At 41.9% G+C, this 10613-nt stretch overlaps 1 pseudogene; it reads right to left on the reverse strand.

Moving 5' to 3' along the window:
- Positions 1-526: 526 nt before the first annotated feature.
- LOC132533246 (small nucleolar RNA SNORD116) lies at positions 527-611 on the reverse strand (annotated as a pseudogene).
- Positions 612-10613: the final 10002 nt, after the last annotated feature.

Here is a 10613-nt window from a genome sequence, read left to right on the forward strand (position 1 = left end):
ACTTGGAGCATTTAAAATAACACACCATGTCACAGTCACCTCCAGTTTCATTTAAGTTGTCACAGAGGATGCAATCTCGTCTATTTTGATTGTGCAGTAGCATTCCATTGACATATACAGCCCTCTATCTTCGGGCATATTGTGGCTATTATAAGTAGTGAAGTTATAAACTTGGAGGTGCATATATTCTCCTCAGTTAGTGCTTCCAAGCCCTTTGCAAATATAGTAAGAACAGTATTTCTGGCCATAAGGTTTTTTCATTTCTATCTGTGAAAGACCCTCCAAACAGTTTCCTACAGAGGTCTCACTACTCTGTGACACAAATGGTGCCTTCTTCTCCATTGTTCATCACCATTTCTCGTCTCCTGTGTTGATCTGGACCAGTCTCAAAGGTGTGAGGCTTGTGTATTACTGTGGTCTTAATTTGTGTTTCCCTAATGATAACAGATCCGGAGTATTTTGGGGTCTTTTGAAAGTTTTCTTTAGAGAACTATCAATTAATATATTTTCCTACCTACTGATTTTTGTTTGTTTGTTTGTTTTTTACAGTGGTGAGTTCTCATTTTGTTCAGTTTTCCAAGGAATGTTGTTGAGGGGAGTCATCACTGAACTACTTAGTGTTTTTTTTTTTTTTTAGTTGTTTGCTTTGTTTTAAAAAAATAAATGTTTAATATAAATCTCTTGTCAACTGTGTGATTTGCAAGCAACTTCTATCATTACTGGTTTTCTTTCATCTTTGCTGTATTTTCTTTTTTTTCCTTTCCCCCCCTTTATTGAGGGATTAATGTTTTACATTTGACAGTGAATACAATAGTATGTATATGCATAACATTTCTCAGTTTTCCACATAACAATACAACCCACACTATGTCCTCTGTCTTCGTTTTCCAGAACCTGTGCTTCCCCCCCACTGCCACACACACACACACACACACACACACACACACACACACACACACACAGACACCAGAGTCTTTTACTTTGGTGCAATACACCAACTATGAATTTTTTTGTTTAAGTGTCAAGAGTTTTTTAATCTGCTGTAGTTCCATTTGCTTATCCTTCCTCTAGTTCCCCATGCCCCCTGGGGTTGTATCTCCAAACACATTGATGTGTTTCACCTGTGTTTTCTTCAATTTAGTTTCTAATATTGGGCATGATATCTAAGTTTTCTATCCATTTTGAATTGATTTTGGTGTATGCTGTTAAGTGGTGGTCTAGGTTCATTCTTCTACCCATGGCAGTTCAATTTCCCAATTCAATTGTTGACACTTTCTTCCCTCCATGGACTACTTTTGAATTCTTTGTCATGGGCTAGATTTCCATATAAAAATACAGAAAGTAACAGTGGTGACATGTGTGGTTTTAGTTCTGGGCTCTTGACTCTGTTCTGTTAATCTGAGTACCTGTCTTTGTTCTAATACTAGACTGTTTCAATTACCATTTGTAATATACTTGAAAGTCAAGAACTGTGATGCTTGAATTTTTTTCTTTCCTTCAGAATCACTTTGGATGTGTGTGTGTGTTTCCACATTAATTTTAGGATCACATATGATTATATTAGGATTATTATATTATTAAATAATAATTATCATTTTAAGATTATTCAGGTTTTTAAAATATCATTTCACTAAGTTTTAGTGACTGCTTCCTTGAGGAACATAACTGAGCTTTTGATAGGGGTTGTATGGAATCTATACATTACTTTAGGTAGAATGGCCATCTTAACAATTTTTATTCCAGGCGCCCTACTGGTGGTGCACCCAGGTGAGCACATATATTACATGAAGACTTCGAACTTCAGTTCATACTACATATACAGGACTTAAATGTCTTCATTTCTTTTCAAGTAAATAAAGCTAGACATATTAAATACCCAGGGCATTTTTTAAACTCTACAGAGGACTGAAATTTCAAATTAAATCTCTACACATGAATCTGGGGGGGGGGGTGGAGAGAGAAGTTTAAGTGTCATAACTGTGATCTGCATTCTGTTTCACAGGGGTAGAAGCCACTAGAATCATAAACTAGTAAGAAAACTTAAATGGTAATTAAAGTGATTTATTGAAGAACAGGCATGAACAATTGTGAGAAGTTGGGGGCTACAGCCTTTGGGAGAGACCCCCCACACACACACATGAACTCACTTTTGTGATTATCTTATTCATGTATTCTACCACATACTCATGGCAAATCTCTAGAAATTACCATCACATGGCCATCTTATTCCCCTCCAGTGGAGCAGCACATAACTCCAGGACTCTTGGTTTTTTAGCCCAGAGACTCCTTGTCATGAAGACTCTTTGTCTGTTAGGATCATTCTCTGAGTCACTCTAAGAAAACTTTATAGTATTTTCAGAAATCACTGGTGCCCACTCCAGCACTCCTTGAGCTGTTATCCCAAAGAATCCCTCTCTCAAAGGGCATGGAATGCTCTAAACAGTAATTCACCACTCAGGAGCATTTTGCCCTTTGTTTCAACTTAAAATGTTCTAGTTGATTTTGGTGGCTGTGGCAGAAACAAGGAGAGCTGAAGTGGTACCTTCTATGGATGCCCCAAGGAGATTTGGAATAGTTTTGCAGCTGACTAGACTCGGGATGTTTTCTAGTGTGTAAGACTTTGCATGAGGCTTTCATTTGAATACAATTTTCACTGAAGGTGTGGAAAGAATGCCAAACTGATTAAGGTTAGGTGCTTGCAAACATAATGGGAATTTCCACTGGAATGAAATTAAATAGTGTAACAAAAAAGAGATTTTGTACTTGCTTTTGGGAGGAGGGAATCTACAATTGTAAACTGAAATTTATAATCTCTGGGATGCTCTTCTTAGGTTATGAAAGATATTGTTTTCTGGATGGGAAAGGACTTGGTGCCAGGATGTTAACGTCAACTTTTCTGTTACTGCTGGTTTAGCTTCTGCTGAAAATGCTCTATGACTTGACTTAGAAGGAAGTAGGCTTTCCAAATGTGTCCACACAGTCTGGTAATAACACCCTTCCCTCTCTTCTGCTTTTAGGGAGAAATTCGTTATTTTGGTAGTAGGAGGGTTATATCCTTAGACAAAGGTGTGAAAAGAGTTTCCTTGTGAAAAGATACCCTTTTGTGTAAAGCTTGAATTCTCTCATGCCAGCAGGTGTTTCTTTTTCTTTTTTTATTGATGTAATAATGATCAATAAGTCCATAGGATATGAGGGGTACAATACCATATAAATCCCACCACCAGAGTTCCATATCCCACCCCCTCCACTGGAGGTTTTCCTGTTCTTCATCCCTCTGGGAACATGGACCCAGGATCATTATGGGGTGCAGAAAGTGGGAGGTCTGACTTCTGTAATTGCTTCTCTGCTGATCATGGGTCTTGGCAGGTCGATCCATACTCCCTGCCTATCTTTCTTTTTCCCCAGTGGGGCAGGGGCCTGGGGAGATGGGGTTCCAGGATACCTTGGTGAGGTCTTCTGTTCAGTGAAGTCAGGTTGGCATCATGGTAGCATCTGAAATTTGGTGGCTAAAAAAGCATTTAGATATAGAGCAGAACAAATTGTTTAATAATCAGGAATCTAAAGGTAAGACTATAGCCCATGAGATTTGGGGTGTCCATTTTGGAAAAAGCTAATAGGTCTATTTTAGGTATATTCGAAGGGGCCCATGACTTTACTGATTTTTGACTTAGCCAATAGGTAACATACAGGTGGGCCAAAGATATTGTCTGGGGAGATGGTGTCAGGGTTGGAAATAGGACTATAAAGCTGTATCAGGGAAGAGAGTAGCTCCCAATTATGGGGAAAGTATATAAATATTGTTAACCATAAACCCCACTGATTTGATCTGGGGCTCATAGTCAGCACAGGAGCCTGTGCAGCCTCAGGATCTCTGCAGGCATTTTCAAGTCAGGAGGACTTCCTAAAGGGTCTGAGACATACTGAGTTCCATTTTTCCAACATTACACTAAAACTTCAGGGCACCAGTGACTACTGTAGAAATGTTCTAGGGCGGGGTGGGGATAAGTGGGTAGATAACACAGTGGTTATGCAAAAACAAAACAAAACAAAAAAGATAGTCTTTTTGAACCCTAAGATAGCAGGAACCTCACATATCCACTATAAAGTCCCTACTTCCCCCAGTCCTGGAACCCTTGGATAGGGCCCACTTTCCCATATGCCTTTCCCAATCCATATCAAATAATATTGCATCCGCCGATCACAACCTAACCAATGCAACGATTGCCACCTCAACATGCTTCAGTTCAGACTGTGTCCAGAGACTTCACATGTGGAATGACAACCCTTCAGCTTCAATACTCGGGTGAGACCTTTCCTTTCATAGTATACTCTAATTTCATCTCAGGTGGTTCACTTTCTAACAAAGTCCCAAAACCTAGATATACACCAGTTTCTGTGAGAGAGAGAGCATATCTTCACATGTATCTATAAACTACTGCAAAATATATGCCTGAAAGCAGAAGTACACTAGAGTTTGCAGTGAGTACCTCCCTAACACTTCCTCTCCACTATTCCAAGCTTTGGGTCCATGATTGCTCAACAATTTGTTTGGCTTCGCATGTCAACTGCTGGGAAATTGTGCCGATGCAGTCACATCTGCCATGTTGTCCCCTCAGGCTACTGCTAGTTCTGAGAGTTGGGACATTATCAGAGTGCCTGTTAAGCCATGTTGTGTCCTCAGGGCATTGTCTATATCCCCGCGATATTTGGAGTGCTTTGGTTACTCCTCCCCCCTCCCATTCTCACGAGAGTTATTATCCTATCCTGGATTGCTATGGTTACTCCTCCTGCTTCCCATTCCCACAAAAGCTGCTCCTATAAAAGCCTTTCTTCTTCTGCACCTCGGTCTCTTGCCAGCGCTTCACTCCGGTGTTCAGACGCAGGAAAGGTTACTGCGTGAGGCGGCCATTTTCGCTACCTCCACGTGGCCCAACCTGCCTCTCTAGCACCCAACTCTGAGGTGCCAGCGCAAATAAAGATTTGTGTTTCCTCTTCACTCCGGACCCCTCCTCTCTCTCTTCTCCGAGGCCTGCGCACAACAACATCTGGCGCCCAACGTGGGGCATCACAGACCTGTTATTGCATCTATTACCCAACAGTTAACTCTCTTTTCAGTCACCATTTTCCAGATGCCATCAGGATGCTGGAAAGTCTTCCCTGGATTGAAGACCCCACCAATAGGTCCTGGAGCTCAGCTTCCCCAGAGACACACCCTACTAAGGAAAGAGAGAGGCAGACTGGGAGTACACAGTCAACGCCCATGTTCAGCGGGGAAGCAATTACAGAAGCCAGACCTTCTACCTTCTGCAACCCACAAGGACCCTGGGTCCATGCTCCCAGAGGGATGGAGAATGGGAAAGCTATCAGGGGAGGGGTGGGATATTGAGATTGGGTGGTGGGAATTGTGTGGAGTTGTACCCCTCCTACCCTATGGTTTTGTTAATTAATCCTTTCTTAAATAATAATAAAAAAAAAAACTCTCAGGCTTGAGGCTTTCAAGTTCCTGGTTAAGTCCAAGTCCTCCACACCACCATAAACTAGAGCTGATCAGTGTTCTGGTTTAAAAAAAAAAAAATCCCTGTCAGTGTGAAAAGTGCTTTATTTCAGGGTCCTTTTTTCCTCCCTGCCCTTCTCTTCCTCCTCCTCTTCTTCCTGCTCCTTTTTTTTGTTTGTTTGATTGTTTTATTGCCACCCATCAGGGTTATCACTGGGACCTGGTGTCAGCACTGTGAATCCATAGTGCCTGGGATAGACACCTGTAGTCCTGCTTCACCATTTGTAAAGCTTCCCCCCTGCAGATGGGGAGCTGGGACTCAAACCCTTGCACATGGTAATGTGTTCATCCAACAGAGTGTGCCACAGCCTGGCTCCTAGGTTCCTTTCTTCTTATGACAAGTAAGCGTTCATAGTATGACATATAGACAAGTGTGACTTAAGTGAGAGTTCAGAGTGTGCATACATAGCCCAGGAGCATCAGCTTTCAGCTACAAAAGGTGCAACTCAAGGGCTACTAGACATTAAACGTTCAGATCTGTCTATAGTATAGGAATCCTTATAGAGCAGACATGGACATTGAAGTTGACATGGTAGAACTCAGTGTTGATAAACAACTGTAGTTTACAGAAGGGATAAGAGGGGTAATGTGGTGTTTAGTCATCTGGGAGGGTGTCTCAGTGAAAGTCTGCATTGGACTCTTAAGCGTGAGGTCCCGAGTTTGATGTCTGGGAGTGCATGGACCAGAGTGACATCTGTTCTCCTTCTCTCCTCCTATCTCTCTCATTAACTAGTGGATATAGAAAAGAAGAGAGAGGGGAGCCAGGCGGTGGCGCAGCGGGTTAAGCGCAGGTGGCGCTAAGCGCAAGGACCAGCATGAGGATCCCGGTTCGAGCCCCCGGCTCCCCACCTGCAGGGGAGTTGCTTCACAGGTGGTGAAACAGATCTGCAGGTGTCTGTCTTTCTCTCCTCCTCTCTGTCTTCCCCTCCTCTCTCCATTTCTCTCTGTCCTATCCAACAACGACGACATCAACTACAACAACAACAACAACAAAAAAAAAAGACAACAAGGGCAACAAAAGGGAAGATAAATAAATAAAATTACAAAAAAAAAAAAAGAAAAGAAGAGAGAGAGAGAGAGAGAGAGAGAGAGAGAGAGAATGTGAGTGCAATTTTAAATAAATGAAAGCCATAAATTCCACCACTCATGAAGCTTTCCCCCTGAATGTGGGAACTAGGGGCTCAAAACCAGGTTTTGCATTGAAACATGCACTCAACTGGGTGCATCACCACTCACCCCCCTGCATTTTCCCTTAAGATTATAGTTTCTGACTCACTTCCTATGGTTAAAATCAGCCCATAACCCAGAGATAGAAGGAGTTGTGATATGTAAGAATCTGGTAGAGTAAACCACTCAGTGACTGGTAAAAGATACTGATGGAATTTATAAAAGACAGAGAATACACCTTCAGGAACTGTGCTCACCCTCTATGGTCAAAAGTTTTGAGTACAAATCTAGATTCAACAGTTTTATACTCTATGACTTTGAGCAAGATTCTCAGGCTCGGTTTCCTTTGAGATTAAGTGTCTGTAGTAGTATAAGTGACTTGATAGTATTCTTGAGGTTGTGGTGATTCACAGAAATTGCTGGAGGTATCCCAGGTATAGTTCCTGACAGCAACTGCATGGAAAGGAATCCCTACTTAGGCATGAGACGCTGGAGAGCTTGCACAGCAGTGCTGAGTCCTTTGCACAGCAAGGGAGAGTCAAAGCAGCAAGTAGGTGGGTCCTTCCATTCTCCATTTCCTATGCATATGAGCCTTAGTCCTTCCAGAGTTCTCTGTCCCATAAGGCCCCCTAGAACATTAAGGCTCAGTTCATCTTCTCCCAGATACAGCTGATGTCTGGGTCTTAAGGAGAGTGCTAGTTGATAGGATGACTTCCAGCTGGAGGAAGAGCTTGGCAGGTGAGATAAGAATAATTTGTAATTAGCACATTCCCTGCTTAGCTGTGTTATTTGCATACAAAATGGCTCCTATAATTGCTTGGAAGTCATTTGTTGACCTTTCTTCAGTGGGCTAAATATTATCCTTGTTGATCCAATAATTTTCTGTGTAAACTCAAGGAGGCAAGAAATCACATGACAAAAGTCTGCAGATCCTTTTGGGGGCAGACAAATACATGCCTACTGGCCCTTTGTGTTAAAAATAACAGACTTCCTGAGGTGCAGTCTTCTTTTTAAAAATATGTTTTAAAACTTTATTGATTTCATTTGATAGGACAGAGAAATTTGGAGGAAGGGGGATAGAAGGGGAGAAAGAAACAGAGAGGCCATTTGTGAAGCTTTGCCCCTGTAGGTGGGGACTGGGTGCTTGAACCTGGGTCCTTACCCATGGTAACAAGTGCACTTAGCCAGGTGAACCACCACCTGACCACAGAATATAGTCTTCTAAATTGCCTCTGACTCCTGAAGAAGGAATTAAACAGAGTTTCCCTGCCCTAGATTGAGTGAAACAGGAACTCTGGGTGGGACTAATGGTCTACATTTCTGACAGCTGCCCCAGATTATTAAAGTAAGGGATTGGGTTTGGGATTTAGTATTCCAGCTTGCTCCCTTTGGATTTTAGGTTATTAAATCAGTGACCGAGTTGATCGGCTAATCTCAAATCTCATTATGGATAGAGATAGCCTGGGAGCCATGTTATGAAGCTTCCCAGGACCCATACCTGGCTTTCTTCAGTGTTCTCCAGCTCAACGCATCAGGCATCCTCCTGCCAATCCACTGCACAGAGGAAACCTCTCCTCCCAGCTGCCTTATAGAAAGGCTGACCCAAGTCAGGCTGTGCTACACGGCATTCAGGATGTCGTAGCAGCTAAAAGTGCTGTGATGACCTGAGTTTTACAAACACAAAAACTCAGAAGTGAGATTGCCAAAAAACTCATGTCTGGAGCTGTGAGGTCAGGCTTACACCCGGCTCATTTTCTGCTCTTCTTACTGATCTCTTTCCAGACAGGGGACACTGATTATCATTCCCTTGTTTTCCTGACATCATCCAGGGAAACAGAACCTCTCTTTTACCAAGGGGCTCAGTGTGGAGGCAAGAGAACAGGCCCCTGTCCCCATTCTCGCAGCCAGAGGCGGGCTCCATGTCAGCTGAGTCCCCGCAAACTTCTTGAGAACAGTAACTGTCATCTGATTGGAATCATGTTCCTCCTAGTTCTCCTTGCAGCTGTTCCATGAACTCACTCAGACTTTGCATGTGCTGGAAATATATTATTTGAGAGGATTAATAAATTGGGAGAAAATGGGTTCAGGATATTTGATCCTGTCCACTCAGCTTTTCCAGAAGCTAGAAAAATAAGAATGTCCAATGAAGAAAGTGCTCCAGTGGTGGTTGTGCACATGGCAGAGCACACATTTTACTGTGCACAAGGACCCAGGTTCGAACTTCTAGCCACCATTTGTGGCAGGGGGTAGGGGAGGGGAGCTTTGCAAGTGGTAAAGCAGAGATGCAGGTGTCTCTCTGGCTCTCTTCCTCTCTTCCCTTCCTTCTTGATTTTAAGGGTCTCTATCCAATAAATAAATAAAGATACTTAAAGAGAAAGTACTAAAGTGTACATATCAATTTATGCAATTTCTTTAGACTACTTCAAGCAGTGAGACAACTACTAAGTTGTATGTGAAAAAGAAACTGTAGGGGCCAGGCGGTGGGCCACATGGTTAAGTGCACATATTACAATGTGCAAGGATTCAGGTTCAAGCCTCTGGTCCCCACCTGCAGGAGGAAAGCTTCACGAGTGGTGAAGCCGCACTGTAGGTATCTCTCTGTATCTTTCCCTCTCTATCTCTCCCCTTCCCCTCTCAATTTCTCTCTGTCTCTATCCAATAATAAATAAAATAATAAAAAGGTTTAAAAATAAAAAAGACATCATATACATTCAATGTGCCCAGAACGATGTTTTCTGGTTTTCATGTCTAGACTTTGCTCTTTCTTGAGGACCTTACCCAGGATACTCCCTTGTCTCCATGAGTCAGGTCCATTGGGGAACAATTCTAGGGCTTTCTTCAAACACATCTGACTGTCCTTGGTTACACTACTAGAATCAGATGTGAGAATTTCAAGCTTACACATTAAAATCACCCACCCCCCCAAAAAAATCACACATATACAGTGAGTAATTGAGGTAATGATTAGTAGAAACCACCTAGAAACAAAGTGAAAATGCCATAAATAAATTTGGAATCTCTGGAAAAACTGGGGAGAAATTTATTCTAAGTCAAGTTGACCTGTGGAGAGTCAGGGCAGCTGCCTTGGTTCAATTCATGAGGAAGAAGGAATAGTCCCGAATGAAGAAGTGTGATCTGCGATCTGTTAAAGAGTCCCGCCTTAGTGGGGTTTCCATAGGACATGACTTTGTATTTTTCCACTTCAGCTTCCCACTAGACCTCTCTTCTGGTAGGGGAGTGATGGGTAGTTTGTCCTAATTCTGAATTTTTTCCCATCTTAATTAACTGAAATCTACCTTTTGTTGTTATTGTTCTTGTTCTTGTTCATATTTTTATTTGTTAGGTGATTCTGCAGATGTGGTATCAGACTATATGTAAAAGATTTGGTTTTTTTAGACTGGTTTGTCCATAACTAGAGAATATAATTTGGTACATTTTGACATAGGTATGCACCCCTGAAACTATAACTACCATTACGATAGTGAACACACCCATCCCCCCAAGTTTTCTGATGTTCCTTTGTGATGTCTCTCCTATAATAATTGTTTTATTTTCAAAATATGTAAATATTTTTAAAAAGATTTATTCACTTATTTTGAGGAAGAGAGAATGAAAGAGAAAGGAAAGAAAGACGACTAGAGCCTTAATCAGCTTTTGCATGAGGTAGTGCCAGGGATTGAATTTGCAGACTCTGGGCCTCCTCAGACATGCACCTTCTGTGCTCCAACAGACTGAATTACCTCATAAATCCATTTCTCTCTCTTTTTTTAAATTTAAATTAAATTTATTTACTTATATAATTATTTTTTACCAGAGTATTAATCAGCTCTGGCTGATGATGGTACAGGGGGATTGAACCTGGGACTTTGGAGCCTCAGGCATGATAATCTGT

Source organism: Erinaceus europaeus, chromosome 15, assembly GCF_950295315.1.
Source record: "Erinaceus europaeus chromosome 15, mEriEur2.1, whole genome shotgun sequence".
Taxonomy (NCBI): domain Eukaryota; kingdom Metazoa; phylum Chordata; class Mammalia; order Eulipotyphla; family Erinaceidae; genus Erinaceus; species Erinaceus europaeus.